Source organism: Oryx dammah, unplaced genomic scaffold (genome assembly GCF_014754425.2).
Source record: "Oryx dammah isolate SB20612 unplaced genomic scaffold, SCBI_Odam_1.1 HiC_scaffold_18, whole genome shotgun sequence".
Classification (NCBI taxonomy): Eukaryota; Metazoa; Chordata; class Mammalia; order Artiodactyla; family Bovidae; genus Oryx; species Oryx dammah.
In genome coordinates this window covers 98,761,273-98,787,882 of record NW_024070202.1, presented here as the reverse complement: position 1 = coordinate 98,787,882, position 26,610 = coordinate 98,761,273, and the positions used below count along the sequence as shown (strand labels likewise).

The 26,610-nt window shown below is 40.7% G+C and overlaps 1 protein-coding gene across 13 annotated transcripts in view; it reads right to left on the bottom strand.

Annotated features, from left to right (window-relative positions):
- Positions 1–26,610, bottom strand: part of CALD1 (caldesmon 1) — a 231,249-nt gene that overhangs the window by 113,620 nt on the left and 91,019 nt on the right. For 10 of the 13 annotated variants that reach the window (XR_005724491.1, XM_040260907.1, XM_040260919.1 and 7 more), the window contains one exon: positions 13,536–13,628. The exons of the other annotated variants lie outside the window; for them this stretch is intronic. The gene's annotated coding sequence lies outside the window, so the exon portion shown is untranslated. The remainder of the gene's footprint in view (positions 1–13,535; positions 13,629–26,610) is intronic. 13 annotated transcript variants of the gene reach the window in all.

Below are 26,610 nucleotides of genomic sequence, written 5' to 3'. Positions count from 1 at the left end.
AGACTCTCAAGAGTCCCTTGGACTGCAAGGAGATCAAATCAGTCAATCCTAAAGGAAATCAGTCCTGAATATTCATTGGAAGGACTGAGAATGAAGCTGAAGCTCCAATACTTTGGCCACCTGATGCAAAGAACCTACTCGCTGGAAAAGATCCTGATGCTGGGAAAGACTGAAGGGAGAAGGAGAAGGGGACGATAGAGGATGAGATGCTTGGATAGCATCACCTACTCAATGGACGTGAGTTTGAGTAAGCTCCAGGAGGTGGTGAAGGACAGGATGTCTCGTGTGCAGCAGTACATGGGGTCACAAAGAGTTGGACATGACTGAGTGACTGAACAATAATAAGACTGTAGCTCACCAGGCTCTTCTGTCCATGGGATTTTCCCAGCAAGAATACGGGAGTGGGTTGCCATTTCTTCCTCCAGGGGATCTTTCCAACCCAGAGACTGAATCCTCATCTCTCACATCAAAAGCAGATTCTTCACCACTGAGCCCATGGGGAAGCCCATAGCAGGATACAAATCCATTTACACTGCTGCGAACAATTTAACGGCATGCCCTAGTGATACTTTGTACTGGTGACATTTTTGCACATGAAGGACATGTTATTACAATTAGGGGATTAATTTTTCCTTAGTAAATTGTTCAACATCTATTCATCATGATCATCAAATGCACTTACTGTGTTTTAGAATTTTGAAGCAAGTTAGAGACTATATTCTAGGAGTTTGTAATCTAAGATGATAAGCTTTGAAGCCAAACTGAGGGACATTATCCATTATGTCCCTCAAATGTAATAGATACACAATTTAACATATAAATCTGCAACAAAGTTAAATAACAAATTGAAAAGTGCCTAGACTGCTTCCTCCTCCTTTTCTCATGAGTCATTTAGATGGTAGTTTCACCCATTTATTAGTTTGGGAATTTCTGGACTTTCCTTCAAATAAAGAATGGCTCAGAGTGTAAACCCGCTTACGACAAGCAGAGATGACAGGATCTCTGAATCTTGTATTCACTGACATGAGTGTCTACTGATACCTGTATTATTGGAGCTTGCATTTCAATTACTGAACACATATCTGTCTTCCCTAGAAGGCTGTATGGAGAAGGAAATGGCAACCAACTCCAGTATTCTTGCCTGGAGAATCCCTTGGGAAGAGGAGCCTAGCAGGCTATAGCCCACAGGGTTGCAAAGAGTCGTACACAACTGAGTGACTAACACACAGAAGGTTGTAATCTCCTAGTGATAATCATTCATTTTTATCAACCCTCAAAGTTTCTAACTATTTTTTTTTCTTATAGTCAGCACTAAGTTCACACTTGTTGAATTAAAGTGAGTTCCAGGGCATTGCTTATTTTTGGATTTAATTGGTAAACAGAGGAACTTGGCTAAGACATGATCAAAAGGTCATGCCTCCAGTTGAACTCTTAATAACCTTGGGGATGGTGGTTCACTACAAAGCTCTATTTTATATTGAGACTTGTAGTTGTGGTTGTTTTCTTCTAGTGGAAAAGAAACTTGTCTTAGAAAGACATTCTGGTTTCAGGAAAGAAGGGTATTAGGCCTTTGTAACTGAGGGAATTTCTGGGACGTTCAAAGGAACAGGAAAAAGAAGAGATGACAATGAATAAGAAGAGAATCGGGGTTGAACACATCAAATTTCCAAGGCCCTTGGAGATGCCTTGCCACTCCTCCATCATAATTAGAAAACACTGACATTCAGAGCTGATTTAAATGCTTCCATCAGTCTAAAAAAAAAGTGTTGCCTGATTTTACTCTGTAACCATGCTTGGTAATTAGAAACATAAGGCCCTGTTCTGGATGTTTTCTCGGGAACCTACCCTCCCCGGCTTGGTGTCACTACCCATTGGCTACAGGACCTTTATCTTTTCTCACCATCTCTCTTAGGAGCTCCTACCCAGGTCACAGGAAGAGTGTGAGGTTGCCATGGGCATTCCTGGAAAACCTGGAGACCTCCGGCGCCACTTCAGACTCTAAAATACACGGAAGAAACTCATTTTGCCTGCCTGTTTCCTTACTGAAGCTCTATAAATCTGTATTGCATTTGGAAGGCAGCAGTTCAAGTATGGCAAGATAAGCATTCAAACCAGAAGATTAAAAAGAAGGATCGTTGCAATGACCAGCATGAAATAACATCCTTATTTGTTTCTGAAAACAAGAAAGCCATTTCAACAGTGTCTTCTAGAGTACCTCACGTTCTTGCTGGGAAATCTGTACTTTGCAAAATGTGGATCAGAATATGATCTAAGAAGCAGTGGCAGCAGCAGTTTTTTACTTCTGACAAAATTCACAGAGAAAATGGAAAAATACTTGTAATCAAGGGCTTCAACTCAACAGTCACCTAGCTTGTCAAATTAAAACATGTGGCAACCACCTGCCTAGTGTCTTGAAACAACGATAACTTCTTGTTTTTCTACCTGACCTGTAATCTCTTCGGAACACATTTGCATTTTCCAAATTTTCACACTTAAACAATGCTGTCCACACCATGTATAAAGATGACTAAGCAACTCTGTATTAAGTAACCAAAGCGAGTCCTGCCAGTTTCAGAATAATTAAGTTTCTGCAGTCTAATATAAACAGTTCCAAGAACTACATGCGGCCTACCAAAAGTATATATTACAAGTAGTCAACACTGAGGCCAGCTGGCAGACAGATCAACCTATTAAAGTAGAATTGTTCAGAATTCAGAGTATTATTTTTCTTTCCTCCCATTATTTTTTCTGCATCCAACTTTGTTTCTTTGGGAATGTTTTCAAGTATACAAAGCAAGAAAGTGTTGTGGAATTGCACCTCCTGTAAATGAATGAGCATTTCTCTTGAGATTCTTTAGAACTCACAAGTAAGTCCCATTTCAATCCTGTCTACACAGACAGTAACAGTAAAAGAGAGAAAGTAAACCCACTTTGTCCCCACTCAGCTAAAGTGTTGGTATTTTGCTTGACCATCAGAAAAGTAAACAGTGACCACCAGACAAGTGAATGAGCACACAAAGCCACCTGCCTATCAGACAACTGAAACAGCTTTCTGACTGTAGATCTTTGTACTGTCTCTACCAAGGAGCTTGCTGGATCAAAAATGATTACAAACAAGCCTAATGTCATAGGTTTAATCCTACCAGGAATGAGTTAACTATTTGAGAAGAAAAAAAAAGTCCTAAACTGTTGCCATGTGCTTTGACATTAATCTTGGCCAGCTACATTGCAGATGTGGTCTGACAATTTTCAGTTGAGAGAACATAGAGATGATTAGACCAACCCATCCCACCATGATCTTCAGGACAGAGTATGCCCAAATGAATGGGAGTGTGTCATCACACAAAAGGCTTCTCTATATTCAACTGAATTTTAAGTCCTAATGTCTTCTTCACTGTGTTTAAATTCATGTATATTCAAGAGATGCTGAAACTGAAGCTCCAATGCTTTGGCCACCTGATGTGAAGAGCCAACTCATTGGAAAAGACCCCAATGCTGGGAAAGCTTGAGGGCAGGAGGAGAATGGGATGACAGAGGAGGAGATGATTGGATGGCATCATGGACTCAGTGGGCATGAATCTGGGTAAATTCTGGGAGATAGTGAAGAAGAGGGAAGCCTGGTGCGCGGTAGTGCATGGGGTCGCAAAGAGTCAGACATGCCTCAGCGACAGAACAACAACAACAACAACATACTCAAGACTGGTAAAGGCTCTACACCCGTCATCACAATCAAAACTTCAAAAAGAACATTCAACAAATATTAAGAATTACCATTTGCTACCTTGCTGGGTGTGGCAAATAGGTTGTGAATGCAACTACTCTGCTCTCACTGTGCTTATAGTCTGATGGTGGAGACAGGCAATAAATCAATAAAATATAAACTGGGATGGGGTTAGGAAAGGAAAATATAAGCTGCTATGAGAGAGAACTACAGGAATGACTCATGGTTTTCTTTGTTTTGTTTTTTTTTTTTTGCTTTTTAATTTTTTTTTGCAAACTTTTTATTTTGTATTGGGAAATGACCAATTAGCAATGTTATGATAGTTTCAGGTAAGCAGTGAAGGGACTCAACCATACATATATATGTATCCATTCTCCCCCAAACTTCCCTCCTATCCAAGCTGCTACTTAACATTGAGCAGAGTTCTAACTCAAGGTTTCCTTTGGGTTAAAATAAGATTTAAGAAGTAATAGCTTTCTCACAAAAGAATAATGTTAATACACTACAGACAAGCATTGATAAAGGGAACATAAATGTGTGAGACTGAGGTTTGTATTTATTAAATATATATCAACATCTAGATTGTGCCAGGCACTTGCACAACAACACTAGGTGTTGATTAATCGAACTTGTCTCTACTTTTCTGTCCTAAAAAAGTGAGTGAAGAGTAAAGTAAAGCAGCTAGTCAGATATGAAGGATGGTGAACTATTCTCACCCTTTCTCTCCAACTTCAGATCCTATGTAAGTAATGTAAAAATAATGACCTATCAAATATGGTCTGCCAGAACTGGCACAGACATAGGGAATCCACTTAAGATATTAATTTCACATGGCTAGAGTGGAGGGCATCTTTCTAGAAACCACCCAACTCAGTGACCTTCCAAAAACAAAAGCATATTTCTCACTCGCCACTGGGCAGAAATTTGTTGATTCAAATGTAGCTGGTCCACTTTGTTTTTTCAAACTTTGGTTCATGATTCCAAGAAATGAACAACCCATAATAAATTTACTCCAGTGGCAGAACATCTCATGACCAGCTTCTCTACTTTGAATACCACAAGCAGACCTTTAATTTGTTGACACACAGCCCCTGGACATTCATGAAAACAAGATGTTCTCTTGCTGCTTTTTAAGTTAAACAGATTTAAGTCAGGGTCTCAGCTGAATTTCAAAAACAGATGTTCCATAGCAAAAGGGCTGAACTGACCCCAGCAATGAGAGGCTGTTTCACTTGAACTTGAATATTCTTTTGTTAGGAGGACAAGCGATCAAACCCTGGGACTGAAAACAGGAGCAACCCAAGGTTTACTACTGTCTGTTCAATGGCTGCCCTGTGGGTCTGGGAAGACTACGTATCCAGGAGTCTTGGTTTGGGGAATAAGCTGATGCCTGGGAGGTTTAGGTGCCTGAGTTTTGAAGGGGTTAGTGAGGAGGGGTGGTCTTTCCCCCAGCTCCCCCGCCTCTGCCCCCACCAAAGCTACTATCCTGTTTCCCTGTCCATCTCAGAGGCCCTGCGTGGAATGACTCTACTGTACCCACCGCCTCTCCTGACCCCACAGTCAGGCCACTTCCTTAGTCCTGCAACAATCCAGCTAATATTTTTGCCTCTGGGCCTTTGTCCCCATTTCCTCTCTTCTGTAACCTGCAGTGCCCTCCATTCCTTCTGCAAATCCCATATGTTTTTCTAGAGTGTAGCTCAGTCTTCTCTACTCCAGAAGCATCCGGTCTTTCAACTCTGTAGCGTTGTTAGCACTGTTCTTTTTGATGGTCAATACTATACAGCTTTGTTATTCGAATGTGTTATAACCTCTCTTTCTCTGGAGCAAATGTGAGGCTGCTCATTGTCAGGGCCTTCCTCTCCTTTGCTATCCCCTCGCAGTGCGGGGTGTTTAGCTCTGCCTTTATAGATACACGAGAAGGGTTGCTGAACTGAACTTAATGAAAAACTTCTGGCCTAAAAATCCAGGTTCCAAAAATTCCACACCTCTGGCCATCAGTACCCTTTGCGCTTTCTGGGCACTTTATAGAACTGTACTTGCTGGCTTCCTCGTGGGCAGCGGGGGCCAAGTGACTACTTCTGGCCAGTGAGTTGTGAGCAGAAGTATCCCGTCACTTCTGGGGCAGACCATTTCTTTGTTGATATGAGATCCTTCAGAGTATTTTTTCTCTCTGCCCTGGGTCCCCAAGTAAGGATGGCAATGATGTGGACCAGAGACCCCTGCCTATCCAGGGTTAGAGAGAAAGCGTGAGTGAGCAACCTTTGTCTTGAAGTCACCAAGATTTTGAGTGGTCCCCAACCCCAGCATAACCTAGCTTGCCACGACTGACATAGCCATGGTTCAGTTAGTCCATGACAAAAATGATCTTGTGATATTAGGCACTGCTGCATGAAGGTATTTATTCAACTTACTGATTTTCTGTTTCTGTTCTAACATAGAAATAGGAATGGGTAAGCTAATCAGGAGGAGAAGGCAATGGCACCCCACTCCAGTTCTCTTGCCTGGAAAGTCCCATGGACGGAGGAGCCTGGTAGGCTGCAGTCCATGGGGTCGCTAAGAGTCGGGCACGACTGAGCGACTTCACTTTCGCTTTTCACTTTCATGCATTGGAGAAGGAAATGGCAACCCACTCCAGTGTTCTTTCCTGGAGAATCCCAGGGACGGGGGAGCCTAGTAGGCTGCCGTCTGTGGGGTCGCACAGAGTCGGACACGACTGAAGCAGCAGCAGCAGCAGCAAACTAATCAGGTAGGGCTTCAGGGAGTGGAAATGGCTCATTGGCCCCATCTGCCTACTCCAATGAGTCATAAAACTGCTGCTAACTGCAGGAGTGCTCACGTGTTGTATGTTCATTCACTAACACCAGGAATGACAAACTCAAATGCTTTTAAGGACCCAAAAGGTAAATATTTGGAGAGTGGCCTGTGGGGAAATGGAGAATGCATGCATCCCTAAAAAAATTCAAAATCAAAATTTCAAGAAAACCATGCTGGGCAAAGGAAGCCCACTTGCAGGTCAGTGGACCTCAGGTTGCTTGTTAGTAAGCCCTCATTTATACAATCATTCCTTAATGGCTCTCATGTGCCAGGCTAGGCACTGTGAGGATTTAAAGGGTAAACTTATGTGAATTCATCTATTAGCCTACATTGTAGATGGAGAAGTTTATTTATTTAGTCAACGGTTATATAGCATGTGCTATGTACCCAGTACAGTTCTAAGAACTTTATAAGTATCGGTTTCAATCTTTATAACAATCTTTATTGAGTCCATTTTACAGATGGAAAGACTAAGGCTCAGAGAAGGTGTGCCATTTGCCCAAGGTCACAGTTCAGTTCAGTTCAGCTCAGTTGTGTCCAACTCTTTATGACCCCATGAATTGCAGCACGCCAGGCCTCCCTGTCCATCACCAACTCCCGGAGTTTACCCAAACTCAGGTCCATTGAGTCGGTGATGCCATCCAACCATCTCGTCCTCTGTCATCCCCTTCTCCTCCTGCCTCCAATCCCTCTCAGCATCAGAGTCTTTTCCAATGAATCAACTCTTTCCATGAGGTGACCAAAATATTGGAGTTTCAGCTTTAGCATCAGTCCTTCCAATGAAAACCCAGGACTGATCTCCTTTAGGATGGACTGGTTGGATTTCCTTGCTGTCCAAGGGACCCTCAAGAGTCTTCTCCAACACCACAGTTCAAAAGCATCAATTCTTCAGCGTTCAGCTTTCTTCACAATCCAACTCTCACATCCATACATGACCACTGGAAAAACCATAGCCTTGACTAGACGGACCTTTGTTGGCAAAGTAATGTCTCTGCTTTTTGATATGCTGTCTAGGTTGGTCATAACTTTCCTTCCAAGGAGTAAGTGTCTTTTAATTTCATGGCTGCAGTCACCATCTGCAGTGATTTTGGAGCCCCAAAATGGTCACAGAGTTAGCAAATATTAGAGCCAGGATTTACATCCAGGCAGCCTAGCCCTTAGAGTCTGTGCTTTGTGAGACTATGCTACTTCTCACAAGATGTAATACAAAGTAGCTTATGGCAAGAATCTCACTGATGAAAAGACCATATAATTGCCTAAAGGATCCATACTCGGCTAGAAACAACCCTGTCCAAAATTTGTTTCCTGTTGGAAGGATTTGGCTTGCTTGATGTTAGGGGGAGTCCATATTTGATGTTTATCAATGAAATGAAAATGAATCTTGTTGATGTTCATTTGGGCTTTGGCAAACCAATTTATTATTTCATTTAAGTGGGGCTCACTTTAGAAAATAAGCTGAATTCATCCTAAAGTCTTTAAAAAATAAAACACACTTTGAGTGTTTCTTTTTGCTTTTTCATTTAATTAATTTCAGACAGGAAGCAAAATCATCTAAGATTATCTGTTAGTATCTGTCTTAAGACAGAGTCAGATTTTGTGGGACCTGAAAATTATTTGGGAGTCCTTTAAGAAAGCGAATACAATGTTAAACGTAAAAACTTAGGCAGGGGTGTGACAGACATCTGTTCAAAGGAGGGGCTCTGTGGCTTAAGCACACCACTAGTTTCACAGTGAATCACTCTGGGTCTGTCACCTTTGATTCTTTGAGCATTCCAATAAAAAAGTGACAAACCCTTACTTTGCTCTTAATTTTCAATTATTTTGATACTATAGTTATGTCTCCCCCTAAAAAATTCTTCTTGAAAACAGAATTTAGGAAACAAAGAAGGCAGGGGACAATTAAGCATCATTCTTCAAAGCAATTTTCAGAAAAGTAGAATTAAAGATATAGCCAGTGCTCTGCAGTGTTTTGCCTGTAAACCACATAATTAAGAATGATAGGTAAATGAGACAGCAGAGATATATAAAATATTATGACTCTTTGTTAAGATAAGGCCAATAAAAAATAAATAAAAGAACCAGAAATCACAATTTATGTCAATGAGTATATTAGATTTCACTAGATTTCCCACTGCCTTCAATTAAAAAAAAGTTCATTTTATAGGAAGAATGAAGGAACACTAGAATTGTTAATGTAGCCCAGACCTAATATAGCACTGGCTAGAGAAGTTCCAATTCAGGATATAGCTGTAGAGTGAATACATTAATGAGTGACTGAATATGTATGTTTGAAGAGCAAGGAAAGGACAGATGGTGCTAACAGTGGTCCCAAGCCTCCCCCACCAACCCTGATGTATAACTGCACCTTTTAGTTCTAATCCATTAGCCAGCAAGCTGGGGGAGGCAGTAGATATGTCCCCAGAGTCCCTCATGGTAACAAATGTCTTTATGTTTATACATCTTGAGAGTCTGTGATGGAATCAGATTCACAGTCATGGGTATAATATACTTATGGGAGGAATCTTTTGAAGAACTTGAAGAAAATGCTTTTAGAAGAGCGCCTTCCTTCAGGCCTGACATGTGTTTGTATTCACTCCCTCTCTGCATTCTCTGAATATGATAAACACACTTCTCTCCAAACTCAGGATGCCCCGTTCCGCGGTATGTCGTTCTTGGTCATTAAATAACAGGACTTGATATTAATGTTGGCTGTCTCCATCCCTCTTTAACAAAGTGTTTTCAGCCAAAGATATTAAACTAGTCAACCTCTCTTTTCCCCTGTCAGAGAAACAGCCAGCCTCCTGAAATCACAGCTCATTTATACCACGTTGGCGTGAATATTCAGACTCCATTTGTCTCCAGCTCTTAAAGACTGGTGTTAGAGTGAATGATAGACATTTTGTTTTGAATTAGCAAAAAGGAGGAGAAAAAAAAAACACCCAAGTAATAAGTTTGGCCTTAAAATATCTGTTTCAGGGAATGCAGCTCTGCTTTTTCCTCCAGTAAAAGTTGATTTAAAAAAAATCCAGATTTAATTTGGCATTAAGTTGGACCTGATACAGAAAATAGTAGGAAGGAAAATGTCTTAGTCTTCCCCCTGCCTCAGAGTGAGCCTTTAAACCCTACTGGAGGACTGTTCCGTGGACTAGTGCAAGATGTTTGCAGCTTTGTTTTGTTGAACATCCCAAAGCAAACTTTGGAAGTAGTTGAGTCTGTGTCCTTGAACTGTACAAATCCTGTCACAGTTGGAACCTCAGGCTTCTGATAGTTTTGTTTGAAAGCTAAATAGCAGGATCATTCTTTTTTTTTTCCTCTTTATGGCATACTCACTCATGTTTTTTGGAGCAGAAGTCTGGAAAGGAGTTCTAGGCAAGAACTCCTGGCACCATTGTTTGTTTTTCTCCCTGCTATCTGTGCCTTGATCTTGGTTTGCCCACCCTGACAAAACCTCTTTCCATCAACAGCCATGCTGGGTAGGAATGTGTGCTTAATGGAGGTGCCTCCTAAGGCCAGGTGCAATTTCCTGGCCAAGGAAACACCATCGCTTGGCCAAAGCTACAAAATCTGCACATGGTGATGCTGGAATGTCCTGTTACCTTCCTTATCATTAAAGTTTCAAGAACTGGGAAGACCTGAGAACCTATGCTCCTTGAGTCCTCTTGATTTCTAAGCAAACTTGGGCGTTGTTCTGCAGCCACTACCAGAAATCTGTAGAAAAGACTTTTAGTGCAAAAGTGATCCCTTCAGATTGTGCTGTAACAAGTATAGACACACTTGAACTAAACAGGAGGCTGAATATTGTGTCAAGAGTGTCCAGAGGCTTGTTCTGCAAAACTCAAGAGAGGATAAAGGAAAAAAAACCCTCTCTTTCCATACCATCTGGAGCTTCAACTGACTCTAAAAATACTGGCCCATAGTGGTTATAAAAACTCCCATTTATGCTGTTCTAAAACAAGACAAAGCCTGCTAGGTGCTTACAACTCAAAGCACTTCTTATACATGCTCATAGGAAAAATATATTTCTCTTCATATCCTATAGCTGAATGAAATGAATAAAATGCAGTCTGGGGGCACCTCTGCTGGCCACTGGCCACCATTCATTTAGAATACCCAACCCAGGCCACTCAAGGATTGCAGAGCTGTTCTCTCTTGACTTCAAAATTTCTCCCTGCTCATTTTATACAAATAGCAATTTAGGTAAAATCCACTGACACAGGTGCCATTAGCACTTTAGGTCACTGAGTGAAAAAGGGCATCTTTGTCCTGGCAACTTGAAGAATACCAAGAGGAAAGTATGGAAGTGAGGGGTACTTGAAGAAATCTGGTATCTCAAAGTTCAAGAAATGGAACGGGGTATGTAGAGAAGGAAGAAATTTACAAACCTCTGACAGGCTCTCCTGCTAATAATCAGACAATCCAAAGAAAGATCATGGGTTTCTGCTAGAGAAAGAGAACCAGTGGAGAAAGGGGAGGAGGGTGAGCTCGGAGAAGCAAGGAAAAGAAATGACACTTTAGAAAATAACAGAGAAATGAATGAAGTTTTCTTCCTTTTGTTTGTATCACACTAAGCAGGAAAAAAGTGGGAAATCCAGGGCTGGGGTGAAGGTGGCCCAATTAGAAATCACTTTTGATGGTGAGACCCAGAGAGGAGAAGCTTGCTATGGCCACCATGACGCAGGGCCTGGTCCGTTCATGCTTCATTAGCCCCCATTCTGTCCTGCGTGTGAAACATGAAAATATCACCAAAACCTCCTTGAAGACATAGGAAGTGTGAGGAGACCAATGGACTATGGAAGGGGTTCAGTGCAAAGGAGGTACATTCCCCTCAACTGAGTCCTTTACTGACTGTCTGGACAAGACGATGTTCCATGGCAGAGGCGTCCTAGCCACCTGACCTTCTGTCTCTTTGGACACAGAGGAGTCTAATCGGGATCTCCCCTACTGTCCAGTCTGATCAGCTCTGATCGTGATGGAGAAAATTGTCCTAAAGGGAAGTGCTGATGTATGATAGCCCTGGGCAAGCAGCTGGGGAGTCAAACACATGCTCGTGGGTGGAGCTGGCTAGAGAGGAGCAAGCTCCGGTAGAGAAAGCTCCCCAGGAATGGTTTGGGGCAAAGCCCTAAAGGAGAGGACAGAAGAAGGTATAAAATAGGACCAAAGGAATAAGTGAAGAGAGAAATAGACAGACATCCACAGTTGCTAATATGCACGTGCTTACATTAGAAATGCCATTTAGATTTCTTCCTCCTGTTATTCATCAGGAAAACTTTCTACATGCAATTTCTAGTGGCGTTGTTAAACCGCTGCTCCTCTCCCTCTGCAATCTTTCTGGGTGGCCTCATAATTCCTATGTGTAGGTTATGATTATGAAAATTTCTATCTCTAGTTATTACCTGGGCTTCAGACGTGCATAGCCCTTGTATTCTAGACACACACCCTTGGATGTTGCACAGGCCCTTAAACTCAGCAAGTCTCAGTCTAACTCACTGTCCTTCCCTCTTGGCTCCCAAAAGAGTGTTCTCAGTATCTGGAGCAGGTCCATGTTATTTACTCTTTGAAGAGTGAGGTAAGTCTCCCGCCATCAGTAATCATATATATATATATATATATATATTTTTTTTTTTTTTTTTCAGTCTCTCTCTCCAGCCTTGACTTATTTCCACTTTTTGGAAGTCAGGAGACAGGCAGCAAGCAAGGCGAAAGCACCACTAATAATCATTATTTGGAGGTAGTCTTAAAGCAAATTACAGGTTCAGAGACTTGTACCTTACCTCTCCATTCACTTATTCATTTAATAAGTACTATTGAATGCTCACTATTTACAAAGCCTCCTCCAGTGCTATGAAAGATGTAAAAGGCACACTTTTCAGCTTCAAAAATTATGTAATGAAACAGAGAAGTGAGAGATGTATACAAAGGACTGCAACATACTGTAGGAAAACCAAATATTCTAAGAGTGATATAAATGCTAAGGTAGTTCAGGAGAGGAGACTCAGAGAGCTGTCCATATGCAGCACACTAAAAATCAGCATATGGGGGAAAAAGGATCGGATATTAGAGACTGAGTTGTGTTCCACACATTCATATGTTGAAACCTTAGCTCTGAATAACTTAGAATATAAACAGATTTGGAGATCTGGTCATTAAAGAGGTAATTAAGTTAAGATGAAATCTTTAGAGCATGCATTAGTCCGATATGACTGTGGCCCTTCTAAGAAGAGGAAATGTTGGACACAGAGAGGGCACTCCAAACATGTGCTGGCAGTGGGATGCTAGTGAAGACACAGGAGAAGAGAGCCATCTGCAAGTCAAGGAGAGAGGCCTTCGAAGAAAACAAACCTGTCACCTCCTTCACCTTGAACTTTCAGCCTTCATAACTGGGAGAAAATACATCTCTGCTATGTAAGCCACCCGGTTGTGGTAATTTGCTCTGGCAGCCACAGAAAACCGCTTCTCCCTACTAGTGCCAGCCTTGGAAAGATTGTGAATGAGTGAGGTTTCCTTTAGCTTCTCCATCCTCTACCTTCAGAAAGTTCCTCTTGCTGCTCCCCAGGTAGACTGTCTACTGGTAGAAGTTTTTCCAGGTGAGGAGGATTTGCTGAGAGTGAAGAGTACTTCCTTCTGAAATCATTGTTTGTTCAAAGGTGAGCTCCTTTACCCTGAAGACTGCCTCATCATCTCTCTATTCCCTCAAGTCAGCAACATTCTTGGGAAGTGAGAACTTCATTATTGATTGGGGACTGTTTTGCTTAATATACTATAGATGCAGAAAAAAATTTTAAATAAAGCAAAAAAAAAAAAATCAGATTCCAAAACAGGAAAACAATTCTTTCAAACTTGATAGATTACTTGGTAAATAAACTATGAAGGGCATAGCAGAACCCTTGGTTTCTCACAATGCATCTTTAGCTGTGAGAATTTAGACCATCAGGCAGAAAGGCTATGTAATTGCTAAGATCAGAGCCCTCCCCACCAACAAAACCACATAAACTCTACTCACAGGTAAGCAGTCAAATGTCTGCTCGTGAACCTCTGGTTGATTACCAATCCCTATGAATTTGGCTGGATGATCTTCAAGCTTTTCAATGATTACCTGGCATAAATGGATGGAAACAGTGGAGTGAATTTTAGTTAATGTAGAACTATTCCAAATATTTAAGATACAATTTCTTTCTCAGGTACTGATGTTGGTTAGGACCATGAAAGGGAAATAAAGCACAGATATAAATAGATATTGCATTTGCAATTGATAGTTGTATTTGCATTTTAAAGAAAATTAATACAATTATTACAGAGTCAGTCCCTAAATTCTTCTAAATAATGGAGGTGAGAGATGGTTTGTACAAAGCAGGGAGCACTACCAATGCCAACAATCAAAGACCAAAGGGATTAGAATATAGTCAGGGACACTGCCTTTTCTAAGTTCACCTTCAAAACCTTCTAAACCTCAGACTCTCAAAGTCTTCTTAGACCCTTTGCTTTGCCCAAAGTCTTCTGCTATTGATGGTTAGGAACTTGGTTAATAGGTAAACGAGAAGGCTCCAGAAGATTACAAATAATGATAGAATGCACTAGTAGATACTCTAGAGGTAACTCTCTTGTGCTTGAAACACAGCAACAAATATTAAATATTAGACCAAAGAAATAATGAACTGCAACAGCAAATCACATTGCATCCCTAACCTGCCCCAACATGATGCAGCAAGCATTTGCCTTTTTTGGTAGAATAATGGGGCCCACATGGACCTTAAGGATACACGTTGCTTTCTCCCACCCCATTCTTTGGTTTTTTTCATTGGAAGAAATTAGAAGTTCTTGGAGTTTAGGGACTGGCTTGGAATCACACTGCTGGGAATCAATCTTAGATTCCTAGATTCTCATTTCAGATTTCAAAGGTAAAATGCAAAGCAAACAAAAACCTGCCTAGCATGGTACCAATGGTTTGTATCCATCTCAGAAAGGCTGGTTTGCAAACTAAGGATGGGGAACCCTGAGGGGCTTGTAAATTGTTTAGCAGGGCCAGATAATTTTATTTCTTATTCCATTTCTTTATTCCTGAGAGTCACTCAGGCTACCTTCAGCTCCCCTCCCTCAACCTCTACAATTCCTCCTATTTGTCCAAAATGCACACTCCAACTGTTGTATTGTCGTACATCTACAGTACCTTGCTCAGTATTCTGGAGATGTGGGCATTGATCTTAAGGAGCCTAATATCTAGCTGGAGTGATAAAAGATATAATTATCCTTCTAGGTTACAATGCCAGAGAGTGCTAAGAGCTCCAAATCCCATTTAAATTCCTTTCCTTCTGCTGTGGGCCTCATATTGGAGGACTTTCTTATAAAACTGCAGAAAAGGGGGACAAGAAAATCTGTGCGACATTTGCTAGCTGGAGAAGTTGCTCAAGCCTGGCTTACAATCTAGTTCCCTACAGTTCCTTGGCTTCTGCCAGCACGCAGCAGGGCATCCAGAAATTTTGTTGAGTGAGTGAACAAAACCTATGAGTTAGAGAGGGGTGATGAACTCCTCAAAACTGTAGGCCAGATTTTGTGTATTACCTTTCATTCATTTCTGAAATAGTCTCTGCTCCCTTCCCCGCCCCCTCAAATTAAGAACCACTGCCTAAATGCTTAGGATAGCACTAGTACATGTGCGTTAAGTGCGTTAAGTTGCTTCAGTCATGTCCGACGCCTTGCAATCCCATGGACTGTAGCCCTCCAGGCTCTTCTGTCCATGGGATATTCCAGGCAAGAATACTGAAGCGGGTTGCCATGCCCTCTTCCAGGGGACCTTCCCTACCCAGGGATCGAACCCGTGGCTCTTATGTCTCTGGCATTGGCAGTGGGGTTCTTTACCGTTAGCACTACCCGGGAAGCCCTGGCATAGCACGAGAGGATAGAGTTTAGATAAGAACAAATCCCATGACTAAATTTAAAAATAAATAAGGGAGTACCTAGTCCCCATGCTGCCACCACATCCGGACCTACTGCGTCTACTCCCTGGCCTTCCTTTTATCATCTCTAGAATGCAGGGAAGGCATGATCCCTGACCCTCCTAACTTCAGGGCAGCTTCAAGGGCTTAAGAGTTAGTTGATGGTCTTGACCTTGGCTGTACACTACAATCACTCAAGGAGCTCTGAAAAAATGACCTAACCCAGGGACCCTCCTTTGATCAACCTAATGAGGATATGGGGGGTTAGGCCCCAGGCATATGTGTTTCTCAGTGAGTCTAAAGTGCTGGCAGGTTGCAAGTCACTGAGATAAAGACACAGACTTCTTTTCCAAATCACTGAGCCCTGTGCACATGTACAGTGCAGGTGGGAGAGATTCCCTTCCAGTTCCTGCTCCTCTCTATGTGCCAGAAACATATCTGAGATTTGCCAGTGAACAAACAGCCAATGAACCTGGCTTCAAGGCACTTACGGTACACTGTCCCCCCTAGAATCGAGGTTCTCATACTGGCTGCACATCAAAATCTTCTGGGAGAGCTTTTTCAAGAAAATATGACATGGGAAATTCCAGACAGGTGTCTAGAAATTTGTACATTACAAAAAGCTCCTTACATTCAGATGCTGATGCAGATTATAGTACCCACTCCACATGTTGCTCTTGCTGTTGTTTAATTGCTAAATCATGTCTGACTCTTGGCTACCCTGTGGACTGTAGCCCTCCAGGGTTTCCCAGGCAAGAATACTGGAATGGGTTGCTATTTCCTTCGCCAGGGATCTTCCCCACCCAGGGATTGAACCCAGGTATCCTGCAGTGGCAGGTAGATTCTTTACCACTGAGCTACCAGGGAAGTCCACCCCTTCCACATAGGCCTCTCATTCTTGACCCTCAGGCTTCATCAAAGGAACAGGAGACTAGAGGAAATCAAGGAGTTATTTGCCTAATGAATGAATCTAGAGATTTAAACTTGTAGGGAAAAAAGTCCTCAGTACCTTCCCCCAAACCCTCTGGCAGGGTCAGTACTTATTTGCCTAGTTTTCCTTTCCCTGGTCCCAATTCCTTCAGTATCTTTATTTTTAAAATTGGGAACGAATAAAGAAAAATATAAAGAAATTGGGGATCTGGGGAAATGTTTCTTTTTTGGTTTGTAGAGTCTATGTATATGTTAATGAACCATCTTGTTAGTGAGACAAAGATAGAAAGGCTTTTGAGAGAAACCATAAGGTGAATATAGCACGGTGACTAATTACAGAGTTTGTCTTCGCATATACTTTTTATTTTCAGATTGAGGATGGAAGGGCCAGAAAGTTGATGAAGCTCTCACTTCCTGTTTCAAGACCATTTTCTACTGTCCTCTGTCTTGCAACTTCAGATACCTGCCTCGGTGAACCATTATTCGCTGGATTCCTCTAAGCTTTTCATTTGGTGCCCAACATATAGATAGAGACTGACTGACTTGGCTCAGAGGCAGCTGCTGAAATTCTCTGCAGGCAAAGCTAAGTCTAGACCGGACATGGTAAGGAAGGGAACGACCCGAGATGAAGGAAGAGGGGCCGGAGGAGCGAGCTGGACGGCGTGAGGCACATGAGCCCTGCTGCCTCGGTCCAGTCACCTTCCCAGCCAGTGGCAAACGGCCAGGTGCTATTTATTGCTCCTTTGATTGAACTGTCTGCTCAGGCATGTGGGGAAATTGGGGTTTTATATGAAAGCATTCACTATGGGAGAATCAAGGTGTAATAAAAAGAAAGGAGGCATTTCTCTCCCTTCAATCAGCTTTCTAGTCTTCTAAGGGGAGTGATTTTCTTAAAACCCTCAGGAAACCTCTAGGTAAAGCCATTCAGTAGCATGAGGACCTAGCACCTTCCTAGGTTACACAAATGGAAAAATATTGACAGTACATACTTGCAAAAAGTGGTTATGCTTCTCATTTAAAATACCCATCACAAGTGTTCACAGAAAGATGTCATTTTCCAAAAGGATACCAAGGGGTTGGAAAAAAGAGAGTATGTCAAATGATAACTTATTATAACAGGGGTTTATCAAAAAGGTTCAATTAGAGATCCTTTATAAAAAAGAATAACTTCATGGAGTCAACAGGAAGAACTGGGTTTTCATTAATTTATATATTGCCTTGTGGAGTTGAGTTAGGATCCTTTGATTTCAACATTAATATTTATATTAAAAAATCCCCCATGACACTTTTGTAATATGCTCTGCTCTCCTCATGGAGATTCTGATAACTACTGTGTGTTAAGGGTGTTTAGTGCCAGGCCCTGTGCTAAGCTCCTTTCATATATCTCATTTATCATTATAATGACCCAATGAGATACATGTTCTTAACATAGGAGAAGCCCTGAGAAATTTGTTGTGTTTAACACATTGGCCTAAATTCACCCAGCTAGGAAGTAATGAAGCCAGTATTCAAATCTGGGGGCAGACTCAGCCTGACAGGTATAGGAGAAGGATATACACCCACTTCATTTACAGATTGAGTGAGTTCCCTAAGCCGGGACAGGACACACAGTGAGGAGCAAGGACTCTCCTCTCATGGAAGTTATATTCTGGTGGAGTAGATAGCATGCATATTTCCAATAGTGAGCAAATAAAAGAGCCTAATGTGATAGAGAGCCACTGAGTGCTGGATGGTGAGAGATGGTCTCTCTGAGGAGGAGATACCTAGGCTGAAAATATATTTCTAGTTTCAGGAGTCACTCATGTGAAGAGTGTTTCTGGAAGAGCCTTTGAGAATCCTGGTGGGAGGCAGAGGGTTTTATGAGATGACTGTGTGTTCTGTGATCATGAAACTCTTCCAAGCTGTTCAGTCCATATGGGATTCACGCTTATCTGTCCATTAGCAGAATATACAATGCTGAAAGATGTGCTGAACAAAAAGGGACTTACCACAGGAAAAAAAAAGATTGTCAGAGTACCACCTTTGCCAGAAAGCACGAGGATGGCAGAGGTGCTGGTCATCTGTCTCCACCCATCGGGGAGCATGCCAGGGATGAACTTGGTTACCTGAGCATCCAATGCCCAGGACAATAGACACCCCCCTGCACTCCTGTTAATTTGGTAAACTTGAAGAGAGCTGTCTTCTGTGCATTTCCATGTGCTCCTTTCAGTCTTGTGCATTGGAGAATAAGGCAGAATATTTCTTAATAATAAAAGAACGAAACACTACAGGATATAATCCTTGGAATGGGAAAGGAATGGTAAGAAGCTATTTCAGACTGAGTTGGCAGGAAGTCACATAATTTGTGGGAATGGGAATTAAAATAAAATATTTAAAAATAGATCTATGGGTTTTAGTCAAAATGCGCCAGTAACAATAAAACATTAATAATTGTCTCATGTGAATTGTCTCTGTTTTACATTTATAGTTGAATATGGGACCGAGGAGTATTTTGGAAGAGAAGAAATATGTGATCTCAGGGAATTTGGGTCACTTAAGTAAATACTAATGAGTGAGTTGACCTTGACCAAGTTATTTAAGTACTCTTGGCCCCTCAATTCTTTCATCTGTAACATGAAGCATTTGGAATAGATTTTTAAAGATCTCTCCAATTCAGAGGGTTTTCATATAATTCTATGGTTTTTTAAGGAAAAATATATAATGTGTATGTCTCAGTATCTATGAATGACCTTGTTATGGCTGGGAATAAAACAAGTTCTATCAAATTCAGCATCAAAGGGGCTTCCCAGAGAAAAGAATTGCTTTTCAGAGACCACCTACACCACCCCTTCTCCATTATTTCTAAAAGATAAATGTATCTTACAGTTCTTGGAGAATCTATTGAACACCTACTATGTGCAAGGTACTTGATATTTGTTATCTAATTAACCTTCAAAAGAAAACTGAAAATAGTTGTTTTAGTATCTTATTTCAAATTAAGGACACAGATTTAGATTCATTGTCACATAGGTAACATGTATCAGAGTTGAAATTGCATCCCAGACTTGTTCAACTTCAAAGCGCTTTCTAGGACTGAACACTTGGAGTGGAAAGGACAAGAGTCAATAAGAGAATAAGAAACAATGTTTCTGAAAAGCACAGCAGAGTTTTCTGCAGTATTCTGGCGCTGAGTAGGAAAAACTCAAAAGTACAAGAAGGAAGAACCACTTTGGAGTTGATATATCTATTTCTTACTTGTGGTGGAAGTTACACAACTATCTGTATTTGTCAAAACTTATAGAACTGTACACTAAAAGGAGTAAATTTTTTTACCATATATTAATTATACTTTGATTTAAAAAACACAAGCAAGAAAAAAAAAAAAGAGGAAAGAGTCTTGGGATATAGTCTCAGACCTTTGGAGAGTTCATCTGTGGAGAAGGGGCAAACTAGAAGTCAATGGAATCATGGGAAATGACAGGTGAATTTCAAATTCAACTAAAGGGAATTTCCCCAATTCTATCAAACCACGAGAAGATAAAGTAACTCAGTCTGGAGGAAAGTAACATCACTTAGCACCTCAATTGGATATCCACATGGAAGAAAAGAAAATCTTGATTTTTATTTAATATCATATATCATACACCCCCTCCTCCAATTCCAGATTCATTATAGATCTAAATGTGAAAACTTACACATTAAAGCTCTCAGAAAAAAAGAAGATACCTCCATGATCTTGGGACAGGCAAAGATTTTGTAAATAGGGTATATAAATTATTAACCATAAAGAATAAAATTGATAAACTGTACTGCATCAAAATTAAGAACTATAAAGAGAGTGAAAGGCAAACTACAGATTTAGAAAATGTATGCTAGCAAAACTTACATCTGACAAAGGACTTGTATTTAAATATTCAAAGAATTCCCACAAATCAATAAAAAATATGACTCTATAAAGCTACCAATGGTATTTTTCACAGAGCTAGAACAAATAATTTCACAATTTGTATGGAAACACAAAAAATCTCGAATAGCCAAAGCAATCTTGAGAAAGAAGAATGGAACTGGAGGAATCAACCTGCCTGACTTCAGGCTCTACTACAAAGCCACAGTCATCAAGACAGTATGGTACTGGCACAAAGACAGGACTATAGATCAATGGAACAAAATAGAAAGCCCAGAGATAAATCCATGCACCTATGGACACCTTATCTTTGACAAAGGAGGCAAGAATATACAATGGATTAAAGACAATCTCTTTAACAAGTGGTGCTGGGAAAACTGGTCAACCACTTGTAAAAGAATGAAACTAGAACACTTTCAAACACCACACACAAAAATAAACTCAAAATGGATTAAAGATCTAAATGTAAGAGCAGAAACTATAAAACTCCTAGAGAAGAACATAGGCAAAACACTCTCCGACATAAATCACAGCCGGATCCTCTCTGACCCACCTCCCAGAATTTTGGAAATAAAAGTAAAAATAAACAAATCGGACCTAATTAAAATTAAAAGCTTCTGCACAACAAAGGAAACTATAAGCAAGGTGAAAAGACAGCCTTCTGAGTAGGAGAAAATAATAGCAAATGAAGCAACTGACAAACAACTAATCTCAAAAATATACAAGCAACTCCTGCAGCTCAATTCCAGAAAAATAAACGACCCAATCAAAAAATGGGCCAAAGAACTAAATAGACATTTCTCCAAAGAAGACATACGGATGGCTAACAAACACATGAAAAGATGCTCAACATCACTCATTATCAGAGAAATGCAAATCAAGACCACAATGAGGTACCATTTCACGCCAGTCAGAATGGCTGCGATCCAAAAGTCTACAAGCAATAAATGCTGGAGAGGGTGTGGAGAAAAGGGAACCCTCTTACATTGTTGGTGGGAATGCAAACTAGTACAGCCACTATGGAGAACAGTGTGGAGATTCCTTAAAAAACTGGAAATAGAGCTGCCTTATGAGCCAGCAATCCCACTGCTGGGCATACACACCGAGGAAACCAGAATTGAAAGAGACACATGTACCCCAATGTTCATCACAGCACTGTTTATAATAGCCAGGACATGGAAGCAACCTAGATGTCCATTAGCAGATGAATGGATAAGAAAGCTGTGGTACATATACACAATGGTGTATTACTCAGCTATTAAAAAGAATACATTTGAATCAGTTCTAATGAGGTGGATGAAACTGGAGCCTATTAAACAGAGTGAAGTAAGCCAGAAAGAAAAAACACCAATACAGTATACTAACGCATATATATGGAATTTAGGAAGATGGTAATGATAACCCTGTATACGAGACAGCAAAAGAGACACAGATGTATAGAACAGTCTTTTGGACTCTGTGGGAGAGGGAGAGGGTGGGATGATTTGGGAGAATGGCTTTGAAACATGTACAATATCATATATGAAATGAATTGCCAGTCCAGGTTCGATGCATGATACTGGATCCTCGGGGCTGGTGCACTGGGATGACCCAGAGGGATGGTACAGGGAGGGAGGAAGGAGGGGGGTTCAGGATGGGGAACACGTGTATACCTGTGGTGGATTCATGTTGATGTATGGCAAAACCAATACAATATTGTAAAGTAATTAGCCTCCAATTAAAATAAATAAATTTATATTTAAAAAAATAAGTAAAGACTCTAATGGATACTTTACAAAAAGAGGATATTAAAATGGCAATAAACATATGAAAAGTGCTCAATTGCATTAATCATTAGAAAATTCTAATTCAAATTACACACTATTAGAATAGCTAAAATTGCAAAGACTGACAATTCAAAGTTTTGATGAGCAACTGTAACTCTCATGCACTGCTGTGGGAATGTCAATTGGAATAATCACTGAAGTAAAATATTTGGCAGTATCTGCTAAAGCTGAATATTGGTCTAACTGGTGACCCAGAAAGCTTACTCCTATACATATAGATGACAAAGATCCATGCATATATTCATCAGAACACATGAACTAGAATGCTCATACCAGCACTACTCAAAACATCCACAAAGTGGAAATCACTGCAGTGTCTATCAACAGTAATATGGATAAACTGTGGTTGGCAAACAACAAAATACGGTGTTGCAAATTAGAGTAATATAATTATCACTCCTGTAATGAATTTCAGAAACATAATTTTAAATAACAGAGATTGGACACCCCCCCTCCCCCAAATTCTGTAGGATTACATTACTATAAAATTCAACAAAAACAAACAAATAAAAGAAACAAAACTGTCACTAGGTGTCAGAAGTCAAAGTGATGGTTGTCCTAGGGCAGTGGGGGAGGGGAGGAGGCATGACTGTGGAAGGGGGCACGAGGGGAACACTGGAGTGGGTTGCCATTTCCTTCTCCAATGCATGAAAGTGAAAAGTGAAAGTGAGGTCGCTCAGTCGTGTCCAACTCTTCACGACCCCATGGACTGCAGCCTACCAGGCTCCTCCATCCATGGGATTTTCCAGGCAAGAGAACTGGAGTGGGGTGCCAGTGCCTTCTCCAGTGCCTTACATGTACCTTAAGTTCTTGCACAAAGTTTCCTCTTCGGTAGTTTTCAACTGGGGTGCTAAGCAATGTTCTGTTACTTGATCTGGGTGCTGACTACATCACTTTGCTCATTCTGTGAAAATTAACCATGCTGTATAGTTACGATCTGTGCTTTTCTGTATGCTACACATCAATAAAAAGATTATTTTAATAACATGTGAATAGAAAACGATGAAGCCTCAATCTGGAAAGATGACAGCTAAAGGGAATATATGAGCTCAACATATACAAAATTAAGAAAATTTAATATTCCCAGTCATATATTACTATATATTAGAGTAGGAAAATAATAAAAAGAAAGACAAACAATGAGAGAAAACAAAAACGTAATATAAATGAATGTACTCTGTAGGGGGAAAATCGCAGTCGGGAAGGCTGGGATCAATTTGGCCAGTTATTTCTAAATTAAAAGTCAACACTGGATTATTTACCAATGACTTAGTGAACTTTCCACATATATATTTTGGCTTACTATATCTTAGAAGGGAAATATCGAATGTTTTTGCAAGTGGCCCATACCAAAGCAATTCAAATACAGGGACTACTTATCATCTTAAGATGCTGTAAAACCTTGAAGTGCATTCAGGCCCTCGCTCACTAACCACAGTGCCTCCTCTTCACTTTCCACCACTGCTCTTCCCAAATCTTTCTCCAGTGCCTTGCTGCTGCTGCTAAGTCACTTCAGTTGTGTCCAACTCTGTGCGACCCCATAGATGGCAGCCCACCAGGCTCCCCCATCCCTGGGATTCTCCAGGCAAGAACACTGGAGTGGGTTGCCATTTCCTTCTCCAATGCATGAAAGTGAAAAGTGAAAGTGAAGTCGCTCAGTCGTGTCCGACTCTTCTCGACCCCATGGACTGCAGCCTACCAGGCTCCTCCATCCATGGGATTTTCCAGGCAAGAGTACTGGAGTGGGGTGCCATTGCCTTCTCCAGTGTCTTAAGTGTACCTTAAGTTCTTGCACAAAGTTTCCTCTTCGGTTGTTTTCAACTGTTTGTTTCCATTTAAATTTTTGCCTGTGTATCTTGAGTAACACTTGCCTATAGTATGCTTGTATTTCAGTGTAAATTTTTATGCCTGTGGGAGAATCTCTTGATTTTTGTAGGATGCATTTTTCATATTCTGATGAGATTATGCATATGGATATACAGAGATATTTGTATAAACTAGTAGATAAGAGAGACAACATGTATCAATAGAATACTATGTTAGGAATTTACCTACCAAGCAGACTAAATAAAGCAAGAGAGTAAGGAAATTGCTCTTACAATTCCAAGAAAAAGTCAATTATCCAATGAAAGTAAAAATTGTCTTGGCATCCTGCAACAAACAGTTTCACTGGATTGCTAACAAAGCTTTACAGTATTCAGTCGGGTTGGAAATGTCTTTCCTTTAAAAGCAGCATGGAATTGTGAAAGAAGACAGGCTGGGAGGTCGTAAGAGAGATATATGAGCTTAGGCATCAGTTACTTATTTTTGCTAGTGGTAAAGAAATTTGCCTGCCAATGCAGGAGACATAAGAGATGTGGGTTCAATCCCTGGGTTGGGAAGATCCACTGGAAAAGGGCATGGCAGCCACCCACTCCAGTATCCTTGCCTGGAGAATTCCATGGAAGGAGGAGCTTGGTGGGCTATAATCCATAGGGTCGCAAAGAGTTGGACACGACTTAAGCAACTTAGCATACATGCACAGCAGAGTCTATTTTAAAATGAGGATAATAATAACTGCTTTGAAGGGCTTTTACTCACCTGTGCCTATGTAGTATTTTGCTAATGCTGCTATGGAGGCATTGCCACAGTGGGCTGTCATCTTATGAGCATGGGCTTCTTTCATTTTTTTTTAACAATTAAAAAAATTGGAGTATAATTGCCTTACAGTGTTGTGTTAGTTTCCTCTGTGCAACAATGTAAATCAGCTATATGTATACATATATCCCCTTTCTCTTGAGCCTCCCTCCCACCTAGCTCTCATCCCACCCCTCTACTACTACTACTACTACTACTAAGTCACTTCAATCGTGTCCAACTCTGTGTGACCTCATAGACGGCAGCCCATCAGGCTCCCCCGTCCCTGGGATTCTCGAGGCAAGAACACTGGAGTGGGTTGCCATTTCCTTCTCCAATGCATGAAAGTGAAAAGTGAAAGTGAAGTCGCTCAGTCGCGTCCGACTCTTCTCGACCCCATGGACCGCAGCCTACCAGGCTCCTCTGTCCATGGGATTTTCCAGGCAAGAGTACTGGAGTGGGGTGCCATCGCCTTCTCCGTCCCACCCCTCTAGGTCATCACAAAGCATCAAGCTGAGCTCCCTTTGCTATACAGCTGCTTCCCACTTGATATTAGTTTGTTTTACAGATGATAGTGTATATATGAGCATGAGCATCTTGGTGGCAAGGAATGGTCTTACTCATAATTCTATCCCAAGCATTTAGTAAATTCCATGACATATAATACTCTGTAAAAGTTCACTGGTGAGTGAATGAGATAACATATCAAGTGTCCGTTACTGAATCTAGAATGCTATAGGTTCCCAATGAATATCACCCCTTTCTTTTCCTCCTCCTTTTGTTATTCTCTATCTGGAAAGAAGAATTAATCAACCTTTAGCTTATTTTTATTAGATGGCCAGGACTAGCCAAGGTAGCCAAGGAAGTTTTTCTGAATTCCCCTTCAAATTTCATGGGAAGCCAAAGACACAGCTTATATTTTTGTTCACAGAGGAGCCAATTTTGTACAAGTATGAAGATGAAAAAAATTCTTATTTGAACAGAACAAGATCACATAATGGTACAAAAGAAGGGCTTTGCTATCGTAAAATGGTTCCTATTTGCTGCAGCCTTTCCTCTTTTTTTCTTGGGCAATTTTTGAATAGGAATAATCCATGATTTTATTTGCATTGGCCAAGATTTTCCAATTGTTAATAGAAGAATAAGGGTGAATTTTTAGAGGCAAGATAATTTCTGATCAGAGAAGCCTTAAGAATGTGTCCATGGCAGGGTGAGGGTTAGATGTTTATTTTTAAGCTTTATGAAAAGTTCTCTACTTGTCTGAAGCAAGCAGGAAAGCGAAAGTAATTTATGGTATTATGAAATTTCTGAGCTTCTCATGGGAAAGTAGCTGATGTCAGTGTTTGATAAGCTTCCTGTGGCTACAAACATATGAGACATTAATTCCTAAGAAAAATGCAGTCTTTCTCTTTAGAGAATCATGGTGTGCCTGCACCTCGCATTTCGTTTAACTGCCTCCCATCAGGAAAAACCTAATGTAGATATTTTTAGAAGTCCAAAGATTGTGGAGAGGCAAGGGCAATTGTTTTTGTCACCATCATCATCATCATAACCATCAGCATCACCACCACCATTATTATCATTATCAACAAGCACTGGTGTTTGTTTATATTATTTGTAAGGCACTCTTAAATACTGGGGCTCTCATGAGTATTATTAAATGGTACACTTAATTTTTACATATATGAAAATCTCCAAAGCATACAGTCTTCGCAGCACTCATCTGCCTATGTGGTTATGTATGGCTTCTTTATTTTTCAGTTGAGTATATTTTATTTATCAGGTATTACTTTATTTTTAAATAACAGTTTTATTAAGATATAGTTCACACACCACACAATTCATGTCAGAGAATTTATCTGTTTAAGTGTGTAAATCAATAGTTTTAGT